This window comes from Crinia signifera, chromosome 2 (assembly GCF_055691185.1).
Source record: "Crinia signifera chromosome 2, ASM5569118v1, whole genome shotgun sequence".
NCBI lineage: Eukaryota > Metazoa > Chordata > Amphibia > Anura > Myobatrachidae > Crinia > Crinia signifera.
This window is the reverse complement of record NC_139218.1, coordinates 323,178,968-323,203,895: the sequence shown is the minus strand read 5'-3', so window position 1 is coordinate 323,203,895 and position 24,928 is coordinate 323,178,968. Positions and strand designations below refer to the sequence as shown.

The 24,928-nt window shown below is 44.5% G+C and overlaps 1 protein-coding gene and 1 long non-coding RNA gene across 8 annotated transcripts in view; one reads left to right on the top strand and one right to left on the bottom strand.

Annotated features, from left to right (window-relative positions):
• Window positions 1-23,738, bottom strand: part of LOC146057692 (uncharacterized) — a 35,063-nt gene extending 11,325 nt beyond the window's left edge. Inside the window, exon 1 of the long non-coding RNA XR_014469765.1 lies at window positions 23,169-23,738. This is a non-coding gene — a long non-coding RNA (uncharacterized LOC146057692). The remainder of the gene's footprint in view (window positions 1-23,168) is intronic.
• The window catches only part of LOC146057691 (signal transducer and activator of transcription 2-like), a 116,693-nt gene continuing 115,128 nt past the window's right edge, over window positions 23,364-24,928 (top strand). For 2 of the 7 annotated variants that reach the window (XM_083169213.1, XM_083169217.1), the window contains exon 1: window positions 23,364-23,754. The gene's annotated coding sequence lies outside the window, so the exon portion shown is untranslated. The remainder of the gene's footprint in view (window positions 23,755-24,928) is intronic. The other 5 variants (XM_083169215.1, XM_083169212.1, XM_083169219.1 and 2 more) reach the window with 3 other exon arrangements.

Sequence of the window (24,928 nt, the reverse complement as noted above, 5' to 3'; positions counted from 1 at the left end):
CAGTTTGTTATCAAGCCCAAGGTAGGTGCAAAGAATAGAAAACACACAAAAAGTCAATGGAACCCCAGAGACCAAACATTATAGTCCACACAAAGGGAAAATCTAAATTAGAAACAATAAACTATGACTGAACCAGGTGTAACCGGGAGGGATCCATGTGTCTCCTGTGAACCTCGAATAAAGATTTAACAGGGGAGACAATTATCCTTTTATTCTTCATTCCACAGGAGACACAGGGCAATGCTGGGACATACTAAAGCAGTAGCTTAAGGGTGGGGACACGTCTGAGCTACACTGTGAACACTCTGCCCAATTGCAGAATCTTGGGAATCAAAAGTATTGAATGAGTAGAAAAATGCAAAAAAAAATAAAAGGGTTAACAGATGACCAAGTCGGCGCCCTGCAAATCTGTTGTGCTTTTGCACCACCACGAACAGCCCATGAAGCATCCATGGACCAAGTGGTATGAACCCTGCAGGAATAGGTAGATACGAGTCCAGGTACGCCTGCCGAATGTCAGAATGAAGCAAGCAGACTATGGTCTGCTTAGTTGCAGGTCAACCATGCTTGTGAAACCCATACAGGATAAAAAAAAGTGCATCTGACTTCCAAATTACTTGGTACATCTCACATAAATCCGAAGAGCCCTAGCCACATCCAGGAAGGACTGATCAGTAGACGTCACCAACCCATGATAGGACTGGAGAATACAATTTCCTGGTTCAAATGGAACCTAAAAACTAACTTAGGCTGGTGAAGAAAAGAAGAACTCTCTCTTTTTTAGGGGCACAACTTGGTTTTTGTAAGTATAGTTAAAAATTAACTTTTATTGGGTTCTTAATTAAAATATTGCGAGTCAACCATAAGGACAAGTACAGTTTTACATACAAACATTAAACATATAGCACATGTCAAAGAGACTCTGTCTTCTAGACAAAAAAGAGAAAAAGAATTTCTATATAAAGGTTACAGTTGCTGTCTGTGCAATCGCTTTGGGGTTTCAGAAAAAGCTATTTACCCAAAGAATATTTTACCAGTATTACATACATATACACAACATATAACTCCTGTCAAGAGAGATTTTCTCTATTGGACAGGACAAAAAAGAAAAAATTGTAACAGTCGCTGTTGCTGTAAATGTATAATTAGTAGCTACTGTACTTATATATAATTTAGCTACGTGCGCTTGATCGTAAGCTAGCGAAAATATACCTTATAAGAATTATTAAATATGCTTCAAATGTGGTATGGTCCCACTTGTTATTGTTGCATCAAATTACTGAGATACTTCAAATGGTAACATCCAAACAAAGAATTGCTAAGTTACTATAAATAGTAACACAAAACAGAGATTTTTAGAACAATGTTGCCATGCTGTTTGCCAGCACAGTATCCTGTTACTATGTAGTCTTGTAGTTACTGATATTACACTGTGATGCTGCAAACAACAATAGCACATATATCAGGAGTTTGTGGTTATGTTACAGTACAATTTGTCAGTCTAATGTCTCACCAATGTCCTTTGGTTGCCAGTGTTTAGTCACCACAACCCTAGCATTTGTTTCAAATAACTAGACAATGCTCATATGACAAAGTGTTTCAAAGTATATAACGGACTGCTATTCTGTATGATCCCAAACACCTGACACTCGAGGGAGAGGTATCCCTGATATCAGGAAGCCAGATTTATGTCATAGATAGAAGAGGCTGGATATCTAATAGATGCAACAACCTGTCAGTATGTAATCCTCTATTATGTAAAAGCGGTCTTCCTGTTAACACATTCAGTATCCCAGAAAAGTGACGAACAATAAATGTAATGAAATCAACATCAGTGCCGTATGTGGCTATTAATCTTTGGGCCCCTTCCTTATTTAAGGATATCGGAGCATCACTCCTTTAGAACTTTGGTGAATCTAAACAAAAGGATGCCTTCTTGTGCTACAGTGTATTGATATTTGGTGGATTAGTAGATTAGGGCTCAATAATCAATTGGAGAAAAGTTATCAGAAAAGAAAAGAAAAAAGAGCAGGAAGGAAAATCTCCTTTAAACCGCTGCCACTGCTATCGCTTGCAGGGGGATCCACCTGTGCTTTTGTTGCAAGTGAGCGAGTGCATGCAGGTTTATTTCGCCCAACTGGAGGAGTCAGAAGGCTTCTGCTTTTGGGGCTTAGCGTGAAACCCCCTGGTTAACACTGGGTCATTGCAGGGGAGTTAGACACCCATAAGTCCCAATGAGAGAGCCCAGAAAAATTATAGGTATAGTATATCAAGGGTAATACCTCTACCTAGTCACGGGTGCTGCTTTTTACCCATGTACCATAGGCATTGGTGGGAAAATGAGCGACCCCTGACCAGGGAGGGAGAACCAGAAAAAAGTGTGACTCTGATAAGCCTCACTTATAGTCTGAAAATTTGAAGGGGAAAAAAGGGAGAAGAAAATATGTCGTACTGCAGCAGATATTTCAGCTTAGGGTACTATGTTTAAATAACTCCAGATGCAGTAATTGTCTTACACTGTAGACACTAAATAGGCATATATTTGTTTTATTTTATGAAATCCACAATGAGGAATAATTTCCCAATGCCCATGTCAATTAGTACAAACAAGGGCTGAGGTCAGGATAATATTTGTGTGCTATAATGCCGCCTCAGTAGCAGGTTTGCATTTTGCTGAGTAGTACTCACTGGCAGTTTGAGGCTCCGTTAATTACAACATATATGGCACAGTTACAATTTAAAGACAGTGCTTAATTGGCTATAGTCCAATGCAAAGAAAACACAAGAATGCTTCTACACATTTAAGCTTATGTATCATGGACATGTAGACACTGTGTCGATTGCAATTTTGGTGAGCCAAAAGGCAGCCAGTATACTTATCTCACTCTCTGCAACCTGCCAATGGACTGTCAGATATACCCAAAAGGGCTCCCGGTCAGATCTTGTATGAGGCGGGTGTCGGGGGGACAGTTAACTGTTCATTTGCGGCTGTCCAGAAGAAATTACCCCTGTAGATCTCTGTAATAAGCCGGGATCCCTGTGCGGTTACCCTGCAGCTCTAGGAAGCGCACACGTGGGCTGAGGATTAGCCCGTCTCTATCCCGCTCGGGGAGAGGAATAGTTGCCGGTTCCTTCTCACTGGTGTGGAGCGCAGTTGATGTATGCCGCTCAGGGCGGTAGCTGGATGACACGGAGTTCACTGTCCCGTACAGGGAGAGGGGTGATAGCCGGTTACCTGGTACATATATGGGGCGCAACTGATGTATACCGCTCAATGCGGTAGCTGATTGACAAGGGTTCAGACGGCCGTTTCGCTGTCGCTTCGTCAGTGTGGGAGTGTCCCACTAATGTTGGTTATATTGGGTCAGAGGGCCAATGGGAAAAATCCCTCATTGTCGGGCTGCATGATTAATTCAGGCGCATTTAATGAATTAACTGGTTGCATGGGTGGTTAAGTGATCCTACACCTGAGAGTTAGGTAATTTTATTTGAACTTATGTACTACAGCTTAATGTGGTTTGTCTATTTGTTATGATGAATTAAACAGCAGTGCACCTAAAATGAATAATATTGAATAACAATAAGATTAGTGCAATTTACGGTGTCATGGTAGTCGTATAAATAGAAAGTGAATAATGAAAGGAAAAGGGGGAACTAGTTGTGTCAATTACGTGATATAGTGTGCGTTAGGGGGTGAAAAAATTATTAGGAAGGACATATGCAGTGTATTAGAATTTTGGACGAATCTGGCTCCTGATAAATCAGAATGGTGCACTTTGTATGTGGCTACTAATAGTATAAATAAATACTGTATGTAACAAGAAAAAAAGGGGAGGAGGGAGGGGAGGAAATAAAACTGAAGTGACAAACGTGATAACAAAATATTTATTGTGAAAAAATAAAAAGTGATAAAACAAGGTGAATGGGTATAGTGCTAGTGTCTGATTAGGTGAGTACTGGTGCAACTGCTGTTAATTAACTAGCTATTAATATGCATTGACTGATTTTGTATGAATGCCATATTACATGAATTTGAATATTAACCATTTTGTTGGTTTTTCATTTTTTGCTTTTTTAAATTTTATTATATTTTTTTATATTTTAATAAATGATTTTATATGTTTTTATGTTTGTTTATTACTTTTAGAATTTTTTAATTTTTATATATAAATTTTTTACTCTATTTTAATTCCTAAATCTGTAGTACAAATAGTGATATGACTCCTAGAATTAATAATGAATAGCATTAGAAACTGCATAGTTATGCTATGGTATTTATATTGTATTTTGTCCAGCCCTCTTTGTTTGGTCTTCTAGCCAGATATTAATCGACCATATAGTAGGACACAATGCCATTGAAGGTAGTTTGTGTATATATATGATGCCATACCATTGATGAAAAAAATATGAATTTTACAGAGGTGAAAAAAATGAAAACCATAAATTTATGAATAAAAAGAATGAAATTTACTGTGTAAAATACAAGGTTATAGTTGAGAGAAAAGAGAAGACAATGTGACATTGTTTACTTAGTTGTTGGAATATGTTACTCAAGGTAAGGAGTATAGCTCGTATTTTCATTTAGTCCATGTGGACTGACCGTATCCAGTTGGAATATCCATTTACACTCCTGCCGGAGTAGTTCATTGGTTAAGTTTCCACCTCTTATTCCCAATCTAATGTGTTGGAGGCCAAATACTTTAAGTTCATCTGGTGAGCCTTGATGAAAAGTAAGAAAATGACGAGCTACAGAAGTGAGTTTCTTCATTTTTTCTCGGTCTGTCTGGGCATTACGAATATTATTCACGTGTTCCAGTACTCTCTGTTTGAGCATTCTGGTTGTCATCCCGACGTATTTTAATTTGCACGGGCACTCTAAGCAATAGATAATGCCCATGGTACTGCAGCTCATAAATTGCTTAATGGTATACATAACCCCATATCTTGTCATGACCTTGTCAGTTTTAGAGATGTAATTACAGGCCTTACATTTGTTACAGGGATATGTGCCTCGTATTTTGGGCTCTCTTCTTGGGTTCCTGGAAAAATGGCTTTGTACCAATCTATCTCTCAAATTCCTTGATCGCCTCCAGCTAAATGAGGGTTTGTCTGGGAGTGATGTTTTGAGGTCTCCGTCATTCTGTAATATGGGCCAGTGTTTGACCACTATTTTTTGTAGATCTTTCCACTCTGTACAGAAGTCTGTAACAAAGCGGAGAGCCATCGGGTTTGTCTCCGGTTTGTTTTTGTCTTTGTTTTTAGGAAAGATGAGGTCCTCCCTGTTGGTAATGAGTGCATGATGTTTTGCCGTCTTTATGAGGCGTTTGCTGTAGCCTCTTTCATGTAACCTATTAGAGAGATCCACACTTTTGGAGATGAACATTTCCCTAGTAGTACAATTTCGTCGCAGTCTTAAGAATTCGCCTTTCGGCAGGTTCTTGACTGTAGGGGGGAAGTGTGAACTCCGTTGATGTAACAGGTTATTGGTGGAGGTTTCCTTTCTATACAATTCTGTATGGAGCTGCCCTGTATCATTGGTATAGATATGAAGATCTAGAAAAATGGCCTCTTTTTTACTGATGTTATGAGTTAATTTGAGGTTCAGTGTGTTGTTATTAAGGCTTAAGATGAATTCCATAAGTTCTTGTTCTTCTCCATGCCATATGAAGAGTATATCATCTATATACCTTATCCATGTAGTCACATGGTTAGTGAACCTCTCATTGTTCTCAGAAAAAACGAATTCCCTCTCCCACCACCCGAGGAACAGATTGGCGTAAGTGGGCGCACACGCCGCGCCCATAGCTGTCCCTCGGGTCTGCAGGAAAAATTTATCATCGAACGTAAAATAGTTTCTGTGTAAGATGAAATCCAACAGAGTGAGGAGAAAGGTCTTGAATTCGTCTCTACCCTCAATGTCCAGAAAATACCGGATTGCTTCAAGGCCTTGATGATGGTTAATGCTAGTATATAGCGATTCGACGTCCAACGTCACCAAGTACTGGTCCTGTCCTAATTCCACATCACTGATTTTCCTAAGAACATCACCCGTGTCCTGAACATATGATGTTAGCGCTAACACATGATGTCTCAGGTGATGGTCGCAAAAAATGCTTGCCTGTTCCAGGAGCCCCCCTATTCCAGATACTATTGGCCTTCCTGGAGGAGTATTAAGGCTCTTGTGTACCTTAGGCAGCATATAGTAGGTTGGCACTTTGGGATGTTCAATTTTGAGAAAAAGATGTTCTGTTTTGGTAATGGTACCTAATCGACTTGCTTCGTCAATGATCCTATTGTACAGGATTTTGTAGCTGTCTGTGGGATTGAACATGAGTAGCTGATAGCATGTTTTATCCTGGAGTTGCCTCATAGCTTCTTTCATATATTGATCCTTTGGCCAGATGACCACGTTCCCACCCTTGTCTGAGGATTTTATAAGGATGTCATCCCATTTGCTTATCTCAGCCAATGTCATCCTTTCATCTCGTGTAAGATTGTCTTCTGAGATAGTTCTTTTCTCCTTTGTTTTGAAATATAGGAGATCCATGTCTCTAGAGACCAAATCCATAAATATTTTTACCTCCGGACAGATGTTAGTGGTGGGTGTGAAGTTACTCTTCTTTTTCAGAATGTCTCTACTCGTGGTTATAGAGTCAGTATCTGCAGCTGTTTCTGAGGCAAGTTCTTCCAGAAAAATTTATATATAAAAATTAAAAAAATTCTAAAAGTAATAAACAAACATAAAAACATATAAAATCATTTATTAAAATATAAAAAAATATAATAAAATTTAAAAAAGCAAAAAATGAAAAACCAACAAAATGGTTAATATTCAAATTCATGTAATATGGCATTCATACAAAATCAGTCAATGCATATTAATAGCTAGTTAATTAACAGCAGTTGCACCAGTACTCACCTAATCAGACACTAGCACTATACCCATTCACCTTGTTTTATCACTTTTTATTTTTTCACAATAAATATTTTGTTATCACGTTTGTCACTTCAGTTTTATTTCCTCCCCTCCCTCCTCCCCTTTTTTTCTTGTTACATACAGTATTTATTTATACTATTAGTAGCCACATACAAAGTGCACCATTCTGATTTATCAGGAGCCAGATTCGTCCAAAATTCTAATACACTGCATATGTCCTTCCTAATAATTTTTTCACCCCCTAACGCACACTATATCACGTAATTGACACAACTAGTTCCCCCTTTTCCTTTCATTATTCACTTTCTATTTATACGACTACCATGACACCGTAAATTGCACTAATCTTATTGTTATTCAATATTATTCATTTTAGGTGCACTGCTGTTTAATTCATCATAACAAATAGACAAACCACATTAAGCTGTAGTACATAAGTTCAAATAAAATTACCTAACTCTCAGGTGTAGGATCACTTAACCACCCATGCACATGGCCGCCGAGAGGGGAGGGGGGCGGGTACATTTTACCTGGGCCCGGGCCTATCAGGGGGCCCGGGTCCGAGGACACACACAAAAAAACCCACTTTTTTTTAACGTTTTTTTTTAGCAATGGCTGCCGCTGCGCAGCGCAGTTCTGTAAAGTGGGAGCGTGGGCGGCGGTAGAACGAAGCAGGAGAGGCTCGGCGAGCGGGTGCTAGCTACTGTGGCTGACTGTCACTTCACTAGTGTGTGCAGTCAGCGTGCAGACGCGGCGCTCCACCACTGCGGAGCTTCCGGGTGACTCTGGCGAGATGATGATGACATCATCTTGCAGGTCTCCTGTGTGTGAGTTACCGGATGCTGCAGCCTGCTTGTTGTGGTCACGGTGGGACTCCTTGTCGGACACCAGGAAGGGGAAGCTGCAGTGGAGCCGTCCCGGAGGAGCTCAGAGCTGAGCTCACTATAATTGTAAGTGCATTTGTCTCCTCTGCCTGGGCTGTCTTAATACCTACAGTATGATTTATCTGCATAAATAAATGAATATATTATATTAATATTTTATGTACACACATATATTATATATATATATATATTATAAATAATATATATATATATATATATATATAATAAATATATATATATTATATAATAAATATATAATATATATATATAAATAGGGACACTTACCAATCCATGCCGGGTGCGCCGCGGTCCCATCTGCGCCATCCGCCTCCATCTCCGTCCAGCGCCTGTCATGCAGACTTCTGGCAGAAGTGACGTGTTGTAGGCGGCTGCCTCCAACTGCCGGAAGTCTGCGTGACAGGCTATGGACGGAGGCAGACAGCGCAGACGGGACCGCGGCGCGCCCAGCATGGATTGGTAAGTGTCCCTATTTATTATTGTTTTTATCACTCTGTCAGCAATCTGATGAAGGGGACTAGCTCTCCGAAACGTTATCATTAAATGCACTTGTTACACCGTTTCAAGTCCTAATGTGCAGTCTGTGAGTGCCACCCCTCCAGCCCGCTATCTGTAAGGGACTAGTTCTCCCAGAGGAAGGCACCCCAGCAAGTTGCCCAGGGAGGGGTCCAGAGTGCCGGAGAATCAGAATATATATATATATATATATATATATATATATATATATATATATATATATATATATATATATATATATATATATATACACAGGCTGGATGCGGTCTGGCACTCTCCCCTCTCCAAACACTGAACCTCGGTGCCCTTCAAACAATCAAGGTAGGTAGAACAATAATAGGCGGCACTCCAAGGATTTTCAAAAGGCTTTTAGTATTGGAAACAGACACCAACGTTTCGGGGCTCTGGCGCCCCTTTGTCAAGGTGGGTGAAATATAGTGAATGTACATTCACTGTATTTCACCCACCTTGACAAAGGGGTGCCAGAGCCCCGAAACGTTGGTGTCTGTTTCCAATACTAAAAGCCTTTTGAAAATCCTTGGAGTGCCGCCTATTATTGTTCTATATAGAGATAGAGATAGAGATGCAAGAAAGATTCGGCACTCCTTGTAGATATAATACTGCTGCCCCGGGTGCCTCCAGTGGTATGGAACAACAAGAGTACAAAGCAGTGTCACTCCAGGGGTCTTTTCAACAAGATTTTTAGTGAAGCATTGAAAGCATGTCAAAACGATACATCAGGGTACATGAATACCAGTCAACGTTTCGATGCCCGCAGCATCGTTATCAAGATGACATGTAGCCTGTGAATATAGATACCTATATTCACAGGCTACATGTCGTCTTGATAACGATATATATATAGCTTTGTTAGGGGGGGGGGGGGGGGGGAGGAATCTGTCTTTCTCTGTTTTGAAACTGCTGCACTGGATGCCAGCATACAAATTGTACAATAGATTGGGGAGGGGCGGCACTCCTAGCGGCTTGTCCCAAAAAAATCACTTAATGCAGCATCTTGTTAATACGACAATTTCTTCAGGTGATATACACCTTCAGGTGATATGCCCTTACTTTGTGCGGTAATATGTGCACTTCCAGAACCCACCACAGCGCTGACAGTACTTTGTTATCTGCCGCTCTTCCTGCTGCCTGCTGTGCTGAATGGCCTGCCCCTCTCAGCCCTCCGGTGTTCCCCGGCGCCTCCGCCGCTGCAGCTGCGAGTGTATGAGAGCGGAGCTTGGTGGGCAGCACCCTGCCCTAAAAAATCCTAGAGTGAACACTATATTTATATGTCTATATTTGTAGGTCTATAAATATACAGTATGGGGGTAATCAGGTGAAAGCCCCTCCACTATAGTGAAATCCCACCTTGTGAATTAATGTGCATGCTGTGTTAATAGATGTGTACTGCTGCTAACCTGAGCAAAAATGTTTACAGTAAATCCATTTGTGAGATTCTCACTATGGAATGATTTTTTTCACTGGTTACCACTGATCGTGAGCTCTGTAGCCAGGGATTTACTTGAGTTGTCATCAAAACCCTTCCTTAACAGGCTTGGGCACTTCTGTGCTAACTCTGACACTCCCATTTTTTTTTTTCATGGTTAGAGCTTTACTTAACACTCCCAATTAATGGTCGGCTAACAGCCCTACCAGCACCAGCTTCTTATTAATCACCTTGTGAAGGACTGCTAATAGAAAAAGTACTGTAGCTGGACTTCATTGCTGGATGAAATCGCACACACGCATTGAAGCCCATAGGCATGCACAGTACATTGATAATTGTCAGCAGTGTGAATTTGCAGCCATTCGATTAGGCCTGAATTGGGCCCTATGTGAGTGTGTTCGTGTGTACAGATGTGTCCCTTTATGTTTTCTGCATCTTATTGTAGCGATATTGGCAGGGGTCCCGAGAGGTGGGTGGGGAGGTACAATTTACCCAGGCCTGTCAGGGGGACCCTGGTCTGGACACAAAGGTTTTCTTTTATTTGGTGGCAAGTCCACCAGGTCTGAGTGCACCAGAGTCAGCTGTTCAGCGGCGGCATTGGGAGTGCGGATGTGGGCTGGAGTGGGATGGCAGCAGCATCACAGAGGTTCTTCTGAGCGTTGTTCCGCTCTCCGACTCCAGGGCCTGCTGAAAGCTAGCCACGTGACTTTGGAGTTTACCGTGGCTTGATGACAGAGGGATACTTAGGGTAGGTAGTCCCTGGGTGCCGGGAAGAGCTGGGTTAGAGAGAGGCCACCTCCCGCGGGAGTACCACCCACTCCGCAGAATCCAGCCCGCCCCACTCCCCATCCCAGCTGCCATTAGCAGCAGCAGGTGCCGGTGCCATGTCTCCAGCCCGGCAGTCCCAGACCTGGTTCCCCAGCCATGCCTAGGTCACTGTGTTCCAAGGTGGAAGGTGGGTGGCTGGTTGCTCTGTGTCTGCTGCCTCCCTGCATGTTGCTAGGGCTGAGATCTAACTCTGGAAGTCAGCATGTAACCCCTGGTAGAGCATGTACTGTAACTCCATGGAAACAAGCGCGTTAACCCCTGGCAAAGCACGTAACCCATTGCAGAGCATGTAAATCCATGGCAAGGAGCATGTTAACACCTGGCAAAGCATGTAACCCATGGCAGAGCATGTATACCTACCCTCCAACATGACCAATTCCATTAGGTACAAAATGCTCTGTTCCTGGACTTCCCTGCCAGTGGCAGTTACAGAAGTGGGACTCCAGCACAGTCCAAAATTCAAAGAGAGGGAGTCACATCAACTGCCAGTGAGTCCAGGACAGTGATGTTTGGGGTGGCGGTATATGTGGCTCCCCTTTTTGAATTTTGGACTGTGCTAAAACCCCACTATGCAACTGCCACTGGCAGGGAAGTCCAGAAACAGAGCATTTTGTACCTAATGGAATGGGCCATGTTGGAGGGTATGTTTAAATCATTTGCAAAGAGCATGTACAGTAACCCCTGGCAGAGCAGGTTAATCCCTTGGCAGAGCAGGTTAATCCCTTGGCAGAGCAGGTTAATCCCTTGGCAGAGCATGTTACCCCTTGCAGAGCAGGTTAATCCCTTGGCAGAGCATGTTAAACCCTTGGCAGAGCATGTAACCCCTGGCAGAGCATGTTAACCCCTGGCAGAGCATGTTAACCCCTGGCAGAGCATGTAACCCCTGGCAGAGCATGTAACCCCTGGCAGAGCAGGTTAATCCCATGGCAAAGGGCATGTTATCCCCTGGCAGAGCATGTAACTCCGGGCAGAGCATGTAACCCTTTGCAAAGAGCATGTAACCCCTGGCAGAGCATGTAACCCCTGGCAGAGCAGGTTAATCCCATGACAAAGAGCATGTTATCCCCTGGCAGAGAATGTTAACCCCTGGCAGAGCAGGTTAATCCCATAGCAAGGAGCATGTTAACCCCCTAATATGCAATGAGCATTACGGTGTGTGGCATAACGCGTAATGAGCATTATGGCATGTGGTATAATATGTAATGGGTGTGTGACATGTGTAATAGGCATTACAGTGTAAATTTTTGTACGTGTATCCACCTTGGAAGCAGTGGCGTAACAACAGGTCCGCAGAGTGTGTGGGGAGCTCCGTCCATGGGGGCCCCAGGAAGTTCTTGTACCGGGGCCCAGGATTTCTCTTGGCGGCCCTGCCCATGCAACCAGTTAATTCATTAAATGCGCCTGAATTAATCATGCAGCCCGACAATGAGGGATTTTTCCCATTGGCCCTCTGACCCAATATAACCAACATTAGTGGGACACTCCCACACTGACGAAGCGACAGCGAAACGGCCGTCTGAACCCTTGTCAATCAGCTACCGCATTGAGCGGTATACATCAGTTGCGCCCCATATATGTACCAGGTAACCGGCTATCACCCCTCTCCCTGTACGGGACAGTGAACTCCGTGTCATCCAGCTACCGCCCTGAGCGGCATACATCAACTGCGCTCCACACCAGTGAGAAGGAACCGGCAACTATTCCTCTCCCCGAGCGGGATAGAGACGGGCTAATCCTCAGCCCACGTGTGCGCTTCCTAGAGCTGCAGGGTAACCGCACAGGGATCCCGGCTTATTACAGAGATCTACAGGGGTAATTTCTTCTGGACAGCCGCAAATGAACAGTTAACTGTCCCCCCGACACCCGCCTCATACAAGATCTGACCGGGAGCCCTTTTGGGTATATCTGACAGTCCATTGGCAGGTTGCAGAGAGTGAGATAAGTATACTGGCTGCCTTTTGGCTCACCAAAATTGCAATCGACACAGTGTCTACATGTCCATGATACATAAGCTTAAATGTGTAGAAGCATTCTTGTGTTTTCTTTGCATTGGACTATAGCCAATTAAGCACTGTCTTTAAATTGTAACTGTGCCATATATGTTGTAATTAACGGAGCCTCAAACTGCCAGTGAGTACTACTCAGCAAAATGCAAACCTGCTACTGAGGCGGCATTATAGCACACAAATATTATCCTGACCTCAGCCCTTGTTTGTACTAATTGACATGGGCATTGGGAAATTATTCCTCATTGTGGATTTCATAAAATAAAACAAATATATGCCTATTTAGTGTCTACAGTGTAAGACAATTACTGCATCTGGAGTTATTTAAACATAGTACCCTAAGCTGAAATATCTGCTGCAGTACGACATATTTTCTTCTCCCTTTTTTTCCCCTTCAAATTTTCAGACTATAAGTGAGGCTTATCAGAGTCACACTTTTTTCTGGTTCTCCCTCCCTGGTCAGGGGTCGCTCATTTTCCCACCAATGCCTATGGTACATGGGTAAAAAGCAGCACCCGTGACTAGGTAGAGGTATTACCCTTGATATACTATACCTATAATTTTTCTGGGCTCTCTCATTGGGACTTATGGGTGTCTAACTCCCCTGCAATGACCCAGTGTTAACCAGGGGGTTTCACGCCAAGCCCCAAAAGCAGAAGCCTTCTGACTCCTCCAGTTGGGCGAAATAAACCTGCATGCACTCGCTCACTTGCAACAAAAGCACAGGTGGATCCCCCTGCAAGCGATAGCAGTGGCAGCGGTTTAAAGGAGATTTTCCTTCCTGCTCTTTTTTCTTTTCTTTTCTGATAACTTTTCTCCAATTGATTATTGAGCCCTAATCTACTAATCCACCAAATATCAATACACTGTAGCACAAGAAGGCATCCTTTTGTTTAGATTCACCAAAGTTCTAAAGGAGTGATGCTCCGATATCCTTAAATAAGGAAGGGGCCCAAAGATTAATAGCCACATACGGCACTGATGTTGATTTCATTACATTTATTGTTCGTCACTTTTCTGGGATACTGAATGTGTTAACAGGAAGACCGCTTTTACATAATAGAGGATTACATACTGACAGGTTGTTGCATCTATTAGATATCCAGCCTCTTCTATCTATGACATAAATCTGGCTTCCTGATATCAGGGATACCTCTCCCTCGAGTGTCAGGTGTTTGGGATCATACAGAATAGCAGTCCGTTATATACTTTGAAACACTTTGTCATATGAGCATTGTCTAGTTATTTGAAACAAATGCTAGGGTTGTGGTGACTAAACACTGGCAACCAAAGGACATTGGTGAGACATTAGACTGACAAATTGTACTGTAACATAACCACAAACTCCTGATATATGTGCTATTGTTGTTTGCAGCATCACAGTGTAATATCAGTAACTACAAGACTACATAGTAACAGGATACTGTGCTGGCAAACAGCATGGCAACATTGTTCTAAAAATCTCTGTTTTGTGTTACTATTTATAGTAACTTAGCAATTCTTTGTTTGGATGTTACCATTTGAAGTATCTCAGTAATTTGATGCAACAATAACAAGTGGGACCATACCACATTTGAAGCATATTTAATAATTCTTATAAGGTATATTTTCGCTAGCTTACGATCAAGCGCACGTAGCTAAATTATATATAAGTACAGTAGCTACTAATTATACATTTACAGCAACAGCGACTGTTACAATTTTTTCTTTTTTGTCCTGTCCAATAGAGAAAATCTCTCTTGACAGGAGTTATATGTTGTGTATATGTATGTAATACTGGTAAAATATTCTTTGGGTAAATAGCTTTTTCTGAAACCCCAAAGCGATTGCACAGACAGCAACTGTAACCTTTATATAGAAATTCTTTTTCTCTTTTTTGTCTAGAAGACAGAGTCTCTTTGACATGTGCTATATGTTTAATGTTTGTATGTAAAACTGTACTTGTCCTTATGGTTGACTCGCAATATTTTAATTAAGAACCCAATAAAAGTTAATTTTTAACTATACTTACAAAAACCAAGTTGTGCCCCTAAAAAAGAGAGAGTTCTTCTTCTTTTCTTCTCCGTAGTATCATATCACTCTCTAGGGAGCACCTCCACACAGTTAATTGACAGATACGCGAGTATCTAATCATATATTTTCGTATTGTGGAACTACTTATATACATAGACACACACTCTGTTTAGTGGAATTGCCAGTGACGCTAGTGCATAGACAAACCCCCCCTTTCCCCTTTTCCCAGCTAATAACTTAGGCTGGTGACCTGGTCTGGTCCTGAGAACAGCCATAATTCGGGTGAAAAATTAAAAAAAAGGGGGAACGGCAGGTGAGGGCCGAAAGATCAGAGACCCTCCTAGCTGAAGCAATGGCCAGTAGAAAAATTGTCTACCACGTATGACGAGGCAGGTCCACACAACACAGAGGCTCAAACAGAGGAACAAAAAGGTGGCTAAATGTGAAGCAAACCCTGAAGAAATGTGCGAACAGCCAGCAACAAAGCAAGTTTCCTATGGAAAAGGATAGATATTGCCAAAATCTTGACTTTCAGAGAAAGCCATAAACCTGCCTCTAACGCCTTTTGAAGGAAAGACAAAATCCAAGATGTGAGAAAGTTATTTAAGGCTCCATACAGAACACCAGGAAAATTAAGCCTTCAAAGTCCTGTAATTTGCACCAGTCAATGGTGGTTTGTGGACTCAGAGCATAGTACAGATGACCCTAGTAGACAACCTCCTGGCTCTCAACAGGGAGGTTTCAAGTGACACCCAGTCAAAGCCAGACATGGAAGGCCAAATGTAGACAAGTGCCCTGGCTAAAAAGGTCCAGGCACAGAGGTAGGCATACTGGAGGTTCTACGGAGAGAGACTGTAGATCTGAGTAACAAACTAGGAGATCGGAGGGAACACGTACATCAGAGTAAAGGCCACGGGCCTGACAAGGCATCCACCATGCAAGCTCCCGGATCACAAGACCTGTACAGTGGAAACTTGTAAATGTGGTGAGAAACCATAAGGTACACCTTCGGCTTGCCCAAGCTTTGGACCAGCATATGGGACACCTCCAGATAGAGAGCCCATTCGCCAGCATGAAGAATAACAGCTTAAAAAAGTCCACCTGCCAATTGAGAATTCCTGGAATGAAAATCACGGACAGAGCTGGAATCCTTACCTCCACCCACCCTAGTATGTGGAAGGTCTCTGTCATGGCACACCAATTGCAAGTGCTGCCTTGATGATGTACAAAAGCGACAGTTGTCATATTGTCAGACTGTACCTGCACTGGATGGCCCTGAAGCAAGTGTGCCGCCAGACCAAGATCTTGAAAGACCGCCCATAACTATAGTATGTTGATGGGTAACTGACTCTCCTGGTCCAAAGGCCCTGAAAGCTTTGTTGACAGCTCACTAGCCCCTGAAGGATAGCATCCATTGTAAGGATATCCAAAACAGTTTCCCTGCCTTTAGTCTCCGATCCAGAAGCCATGAAGATAGGGAAAGACATACCGCCAGGGTCAGAACAATCCACTGGGACCGGATTCAGACATGGTATCCCAACCATTTGTTCAGAATCTCCCTCTGTAATGGACGGGAGTGAAATGGCACATACTCCGCCATGTCATAGACTGACACCATCGACCCCAAGACCCACATTGAAGCATGTACAGACACCTGCCTGCGAGAAGATCTCAGATGCAAGACTGCAATGATCACCCGGAAGGAATATTCATTGCTCAACACAATCCAGGTGAGCTCCAAGATGCAGCATAGACTGCGTGGGAACAATTGAGGACTTGCACCAGTTGATAATTCAGCAATGGGCCTGTAACAACTGCATAAGAGTGGACAGGTGATCCTGTAGTACTTCTGCAGACTGAGCCATGATTATTAAGTCACCCAGGTACAGTAGATTTCGGATACACATACGACAAAACTTGCTCCCAATTACTGCCATGACTTTCGTAAAGCAATGGGGAGAGGTGGAGAGTGCAAACAGTAGTGCTCAAAACTGTCTCCCCTGCAGCACAAACCTCAGATGTTCCGGATTTGAACATGTAAATAAGCATCTTGGATGTCCATGGAAGCCATAAAATCCTGCGGTTCAAATGCCGGGATGATCGATCTGAAATCAGCAGAGCCACAGGAATTTGTTGAGGTTGAATACGGGAAGGTATGTTCTGTTAGGCTTACATACCAAGAACAGGATGGCATAGGTGTAGGTACAAGGATTATGACAAAGGACATCAGAAGTTTTTGGATGTCCTTCTCTAAGGCCCTTGCTTTTTTCTAAGTCCCTTGGTAAATATATGGAAAAGTAGGAGCTGGGTAGTCGATGCTGAAACTTCAGGGCATAACCCCATGAAACATCTATCACCCAGGTGCCTGTTATGGATTCTATCAAGACGGCTGCAAATCATAACAGTCAGCATCCCACCCTGGGGTCCCCCAGGTGGACACTTTCCCCATCATGTGGAGGATTTTTCAGTGTGCTTTGAGTACAGGCATTTGGTTGCCCTTTGGTTTGGAAGGTCTATCGACCGGAGATTGGGACCTAGAGAAAGACTGACCTCTACCCTTGCCCTCGACTGAAAGGTAGTAGTGCAAGGCACTATTTTGTCGAGTTCAGAACCAAAATGTACCGACTCCTTATAAGGGAGTATTTTCAAGGCTCTCAAAAAATCTTCACTAGCTTTCCAAGATCAAAGCCATAGGGATGGTCTTGCCGCAATAGCCTGCATCAATGGCAGCCTCACCTATGTATAGAGATGCTAGCTGTATGTTGGAGCCTTATCTACATTAATTCCCCTTTAGGAGTACCTGTGGATAGACCTCCCGAAAGGGCATCAGACCATTTCCCTAAAGCCTTAGTCACCCATGCTGAAAAAAGAGCAGGTCTGGCTATAGCTCCTGCATTACTGTAAATAAGTTTGATTCCTTTTGGCAGAGTCCTTGAGGGATACCGTATTAGGAAGAGGAAGAGTGGAAGTCTGAATCAGTCTAGCCACATGGGTGGAGCCGTTTCCCACGTAACTATCTACCACCGGGAGTAGGTAAATGGACGGAAGACGTTTAGGCAAATTAAACCTGGGGTTGGCCATCTTCAAAGCCTCTGACATCTCATCCAATCACTCAGATATAGACAAAAAGGTAACATTTGAAATTAGGGCCTTTAGACTTGGGAGGTGGATCAGGGTCCTTCATAGACCACCTTAACCAAAACGTCAGCATCAACACAGGATCACGTAGAGGGGTAGAGGATACCTCAACAGACAAAATAGAACCAGTCTCCTCGTAGTCTGACCCAAAATCTGAAGTACACAGGAACAGTGACGTGGAACCCCCTCTGTGCACAGCCCCCCCCCCTTCCCGCTTCACAGTCTTACCCTGTAAGGTGTGCTGCAAGTTCTAAACAGAGGTACATAATGAACTGCCCCCCGCGGTGGTTCTAGCAAGGTATTAACCAAACCTATGTGGGCCGTAGACATTACCACAGACTGCTGGGGTGGTGAAGATGATAATCTACTAGCCAACACCAGTGTCAGATACACTGCCCAAGCAGGCTCCTTGGGCCAATAGCACATGACAGCAATACTGAAGCCCCTGTGTCTTTACGAGACTTGCTCTGGAAGACATTGCGCAGGAATTATACTCAGTCTGAGCTAGAAGGACTGAATAATACAATAGAGGCAGCTAAATGGTTAAAAGGCAAAGTAAAGCACTCACTGCAAGCACACAGTACATACAATGCTAAGAAATAATGTGTAATCATCACAACTAAGCAGCAGCTGAAAGGAACAAAACGGTGTGACCTGACCTTAATGGAGGAGAGGCAGACGGGGGCAGGAGCCCAAACTATACAGCAGTCGCAGCAGAACCCCAAACTATACAGCAGACGCAGCAGAATCCAGGACTGGACAAAACGGTTGCTACGCATCCTAGGATGTGAGGGAGGAGAGAAAGCCAGTAGTGGTAAGCAAGGATGCAGCGCGCCACTGGCCCAGGGGAGGGGCTAACTGGGAGAGACCACCTTCCCTTGCTGACAGAGCCTCAGCCGCCAATCATTCTTCTGTAGTGACGTAAGCGGCAAGAAGATGCCAAAAGATGCAGCTGCCAGCGTTTCCAACACTTCCGGGTAACGCTACACATGCAGTGGCGTAATTCTACATTTTGTGCCGCCCTATGGCATTTTAGTACCACTTACACGCATAACTCCCTCTGCAGTGCCACTTACATGCCTAATGCCCCCTGTAGCATCGCTTACACACCTAATGCCCACTGTAGTGCCACTTACACATATAATGCCCCCTGAGGTGCCAGTTACACACATAATGCCTCTGGTAGGACTTACTGCCCTACATGCTTGTTGCTAGGGGTTTCTTGATCAATGCCAGGGGTTACATGCTCGTTGCCACAGGGGTGACATGCTTGTTGCCATGGGGTTACATGCTTGTTGCCAGATGTTTCTATGATAGGAAAAAGGAGGATTGTGTGTTGCGCAATTAGCAGCAGCTGGCACGGGGTAGTCACTCCCGAATATACTAGAAGTGCAAAAAAGAGGAAATGTGCCAGAGCTGGCTGATTGATTACAAGACGGTTCAAGGAAATATATAATAATTTAATATATAAAAATAAAAATTATACAAATATCACACAGTAAAATCATTAAGAATTACAGGTGCAATCTGATTCCACATTAAACTAAAAAAAAAACTATGTTTGCTGCATGTTGAGGTCTAATAATTAGGGTAGTTTTCAACTGTAAATGTTTGAATGTATATTACCAATCCTTGATGATGTAATGGCTGATGGGATTTTTGGAGATGATATTAAAACTCCCACGTTTGTAGAGCGTGTCTCGCACAAGACCCTAAAGCTGTGTACACACGGGGGACATATCACATTTGCTCCTGAGGAAACCGGAGTACAACATCCGGGGAAACGCATTGAGCCATATATTTCCATTTTACATTTTGTCTGCCTTTATCTTCACCATTCTGATTGGCTGATTAACCCTGTGAGTTCCATCATCTATCACCACAACTGGACTGTGCATATGGGATGTATTGCATTTGTTCCTAATTAACCAGCTTACAAGTGGGACACACCTATTTCCAGGTCCTCTTGAAATTTCTACAAAAATCTCACTATGGGCCGCATTTATCAACTAATATTTGCGGCTAAATCCCTGAAAACACCTGTTTTCGGGGGTTAACCACAAATATTAACTATCCCCCTAATGTATCACAGGGGACCGCAGCAGGAATCTCTGATCCCTGCTGCGTTCCCCCCCTGCAGCACCACCGGCCGCATCCCCCATAGGTTTCTATGGGGGATGCGAAGCCCGGCTTCGCACCCCTGGGCTATCGCCATTCTGATATGGCGATAGCCCATTGTAGCCTATGGCTACACATCGCACTGCCCGAGCGGCAGTGCGGTCAGCAGGGTCGCGGGGGGTGTCAGTGAGTAACATGAGTGCATGCACAGACCCCCTGGCTTCCGGCTCCAGGCATCGCAGGGACAGGCTCTTTTTTTCGGAGCCCTGTCCCAGCCCCCTGGCAGGTGTTACATTGGGGTGAAATGCGGTAGTGTTCCGCCCAGATCGCATTGTAAAATTGTACAATCTGCTACATACAGTGGTGTATAATTAAAAATGTAGCAGGCTATCACTGCAAGACGGCCGTACTGCGGGCTGTACACCACTGTATGTAGCAGAAAGGGTCTCTTTTTACGAAGCACATTCACCTTTTAATTTGGTATTCTCTATAACACAGCTATTATGTCCCACCACATGTAAAGCATGGCTATGCACTAACCCTTGGAGAGAGATAAAGTGGACCAAGATAAAGTACTAGCGCAATTATCTCCTGTCATTTTTCTGATAATTGACAGCATACCCCCTAACACTTTTTCCAGTGGACTTGACGGACAAGCTTTTGTGCCAAAATTAGGGGGCGTGACCTTGCAGCTCTGAGGCATGGCCCACAATCGTGACATTCCCGCAAGGCCAAGCTCTATTTTGGCTGCTGTGGGGGCATGACCTGCGCTCTGTGAGCTGCCGACATGCCCCCTCTTTCCCTGTGAATAGATGCTGTGTGCGTGCTAAAAGCAGAGCGTGTGACGGGGATTTCCAAATGCCCCCCACCTCCAGACACTGTGACGCGTGGGTGGGACAGTCCCCAAAAAACAGGGCTGTTCCTTCAAAACTGAGTACAGATGCGCTATCCCAGGATGGCGTCATTTGTCCTGCAAAGAGAAATCAAGGAAGCTCAATGCCCGCTGCTATCTGCCCTTCGACCCGGCGCTTACTCTGCCCCCTCAACCTTTTTCCGTACCTCCGGCGCATGAGCAAAAGGGACCCGCTGGCTGTCTCCAAGCACCACAGAGGGGACAGTATGAGGAGACCACATCGCTGGAGCACAGAATACTGGATAGCAGGAATTGCTATTTACCGCCTGGAATTGCTGCAATGTATCGTGGTAAGTAACGGCTCACTTTTAGTTATGTACATGACTAGATGTTACTGAGGGGCCATTTACTATAGGATAGCATATGCATTGTGATCTGGGCTGGATCTAATGGCCACGATCCTTTTGGCTGAATGAATATCCCTGTAGGTGCATGGACAAGAGCTCTGAAAGGAACCTATCCTTGCAATCTGCTTTGCTGGGTGCCGGGGGTCTGAGAATGCAAGGCTGGCACAGGCTTCCATGGGCCGATATAGCCATCTTAGAATGGTGGTAATCGTGGGACCTGAAGCAAACCTGCCCTATATTGATACATCAGGCAGCATCACATCCCCCATAGAAACTTATGGGGGATGCGCCTGTCGCAGGAAGGATTGCAGCAGGTATTGGAGATTCCTGCTGCGGTCCCTCCTAGATACATTTGGGGGCTACTTAATATTAGCTGCAATTCTGCAAATATATGATAAATGGGGCCCTAAGAGTTTTGGCAACAACAAGTGTGAGGAATCCCCCACATGACTTGGCATTTAACAGGGCCGGTGCTAGGGTGTTCGGCGCCTCCCTGCAAACTTTAAATTTGCGCCCTTCCATATTCAATGCACACCTAAGGCATGCTCCGCAAATAAAGGGTGTGGTGTCATAAGGAAGGGGCATGGTTGCACAATAATATACCACTAATTCAATTAAACCATATAGTAGCACAACCTTTTTCACATTACAACACACATTTGTTATTACTCACCAGTTTCTTATATCGCGCACACATATTCCGCAGCACTTTGCAGAGAATATTTGAACATTCACATCAGTCCCTGCCCCAGTGGAGCTTACAATCTATATTCCTTACCACATGCACATGTACACGCACACACAGACATTCTAGGGTTAATTTAGCTGGAAGCCAATTAACCTACCGGTATATTTTTTGGACTGTGGGAGAAAACCGGAGTACCCAGAGGAAACACACGCAAGTACGGGGAGCATATACAAACTCCGCACAGTTAAGGCCATGGTGGGAATCGAACCCATGACCTCATCGCTGTCCGTACTGCCCCATATATAACTTAGTAGCATCCCTAATTCACAATTTAGTGCCCCTTGTACACAAAGGCCCTCATTTTGATCAGTTCACTGCATTGCGAATTTGCAACAGTGAGTGATGGAGCTGGCCTGCGCATGCACATAATCACTTATACGCATGTGCAGGCCTTCACTGCGGGTGCGATCGGAGACTTGCATAGTCTCTGTGGCACTCTCAGCAGGGGGTGTGCAGGAGGCGTACCCAGGAAAACGCTGGTTGTCCCCATGCGAATGGGGATGGCTACTGGCCTTCCGTGGGTGGGCTGCCACCCTGTTTACGGAGCAGGGCGCCGCTAATCTAAGTCACAAGAGAGTGACTTAGATTAGCAAGCGCTTCAGAAATCATTTGATGGTCAGAGACCATCGAAAGATTTCGGGCATGCACGCAAGGCTGTGAATGGATGTATATGCAAATCATCTATTCACAGTGCTGCAGGGAAAATCTGCGAATAGCTGTGTTGGGCGTTGGGCCAAGTGGCGGCCAGTGCTGCAAGACTCGCAAAGCAGCAAACTAACGCTTTTTTTGCGAGCCAACCAGTATGAAGGCCAAAGCCCACAGTAGTGCCCCTTATGCACATAAAGATCCCAGAAGTAGTGCCTCTTAAACATAATATCCACAGTGTTGCCAGATGCAGCTGGACAGACATATGCTGGGCAGTGAGAGGGGAAACAGGTGCTGGGCAGACAGAGGATCGAAATTTACAGATGGTGGGCAGAGTGGTGGGGACACAGATGTGGGTAGAGAGGGGCAGATGCAGGGCACAGAGAAAGGGGGGCAAATGCTGGTATCCCATCAGGATTTCCTCCTGTAAGATAGCCATCGGTCATCTTCCTCTTACATATCAAATAATTCAATTAACATCATTTAATCAATCAATACCTCCCTCACTATAATAAAAACACTAACTCCTATAATAGCAATTCTCCCTTCACCCCCCTCCCCATAACTTTCCCCCTTATACTTCTATTTAAATTCTCCCCTTCCAACTTACCTGTTGCTGTTGGCTGGCTCTGTTCTGTACCCATATGGATCTCTGACTGTCTTGTGGATTTTGCAGGCAGCCTTTGGGGTGGAGTCACTGGGGAGGTGACGGTACCAGAACAAGGAGGAGGCAAGAGGAGGAGGCTGGGAGTCTCTGGGACAGGCTTGCTTTGATGGGGGCAGGCAGGGAGATCCCAGCGTCATTGCAGCAGACACAGCATGGGGGGGATGGGGGGGTTTTATCTTGCTTTCTCTCCCAGGGTTATCTTGCTTTCTCTCCCAGCATCGCTTGTGGCGTGACGCCACCGCTGGGGAATTACCGGCAATGACAGGGACTCACCTCCGTTTGCTAGTTGCTACCGTTGTGTGCAATGACAGGGACTCACCTCCGTTTGCTACCGTTGTGTGCGGCCAATCACCTGCACTCACCAGTCCAGTGCCCAGCCCCGGGTGGGAGGGATTATTGCGCTAGACCCAGTGCTGCCTGCTGCTGAGTGAGAGCAGACTCTCTATCTACTGCGTTTCCCTCGCCCGCCGCTGTACTGTGAGGAGGAGGAGGAAGACGGGTGTGTGTGCCAGGCTCTCATACATACACGGTAATGTCACTTACTGTCCTGTACTCCTTATACTGACCCCACATGCAGCCCCAAGTCGTACCCCGTGTGCAGGGAGGGTCACAGTCATGTCATGTGTTACATATGTGGTGGTGATGATGATGATGGGTGAATGAATTATAGGTACTTTCATGTAACATTACGTACAACTGCCGTGATAGCTTCACCGTAAGCTGCAGATGGACGGTGGGGATGCAGCATATATATATTTTGATCGGGGCAGTGCTGTCAGTGTCACTGGGCAGTGGCACAGAAGTCGCGATCTGAGTCAGTAGTACTACAAGTAGTGTACTGGTCTGCGTGGCTGTGTAGTGTGGCCATCTGCTGGTGTGCGAGGGATTATACAGGTTCTAGTTTCGTTTCTCTCTCGCTTTGTAGACTGTAGACTCTGCCAAGATCTTTCTTCCCTATTACATAACCCTGTATCATTATGCTTTTACACGGAAAGGAGATATATAACACGACAATCAAAATACCGACCAGTAAAACACGGACTGGAAGAAAACACAGACATAACAACAATGCTGAAAAACCAGGGGCTGGCTGGCAACTTTCAGCCTGGGGGGCAACACAAGCAAGTGGCCCATCGCCATCGTTTCACCACCCTATCCTCTTCCATCTAGTATGCAGCAAGGATTAAACAATCCTCCCCCCCACACACACACACACACAACAGAAACGGGGAAAGTGCACGCCTAATGCGCATTACAAAAATTTACACTGTGATACCCATTACACCTAAAGCCATCACTGTTATGCTAATTACACATAATGCCACACACCGTAATGCCCATTACACATAATGCCACACACACCGTAATGCCATTACACATAAAGCCATCACTGTAATGCTAATTACACACAGGGCCAGATTAACAATGGGCCTGATGGAGCTACAGCTCCAGGCCCACTTTGTAGCTGAGGGTCAGGGCTTTCCAACAAGCCCGACCCCGCGTTGCTAGCCCCCCGGGAACAGGAGATACCACCAGGCAAAGCTGGAACGTTTTCCCCATAGGATAACATGAGACACGCTAATTCTGACCCCCACCTGGTTCCAACAGAAGCTCGAGGTTGATCTCCGTCTTATAGTGCGTACAGACGGTAAGATTTGGCTTCAGATGTCCCCAATATAGGGAACATCGGAAGCCATATCGCA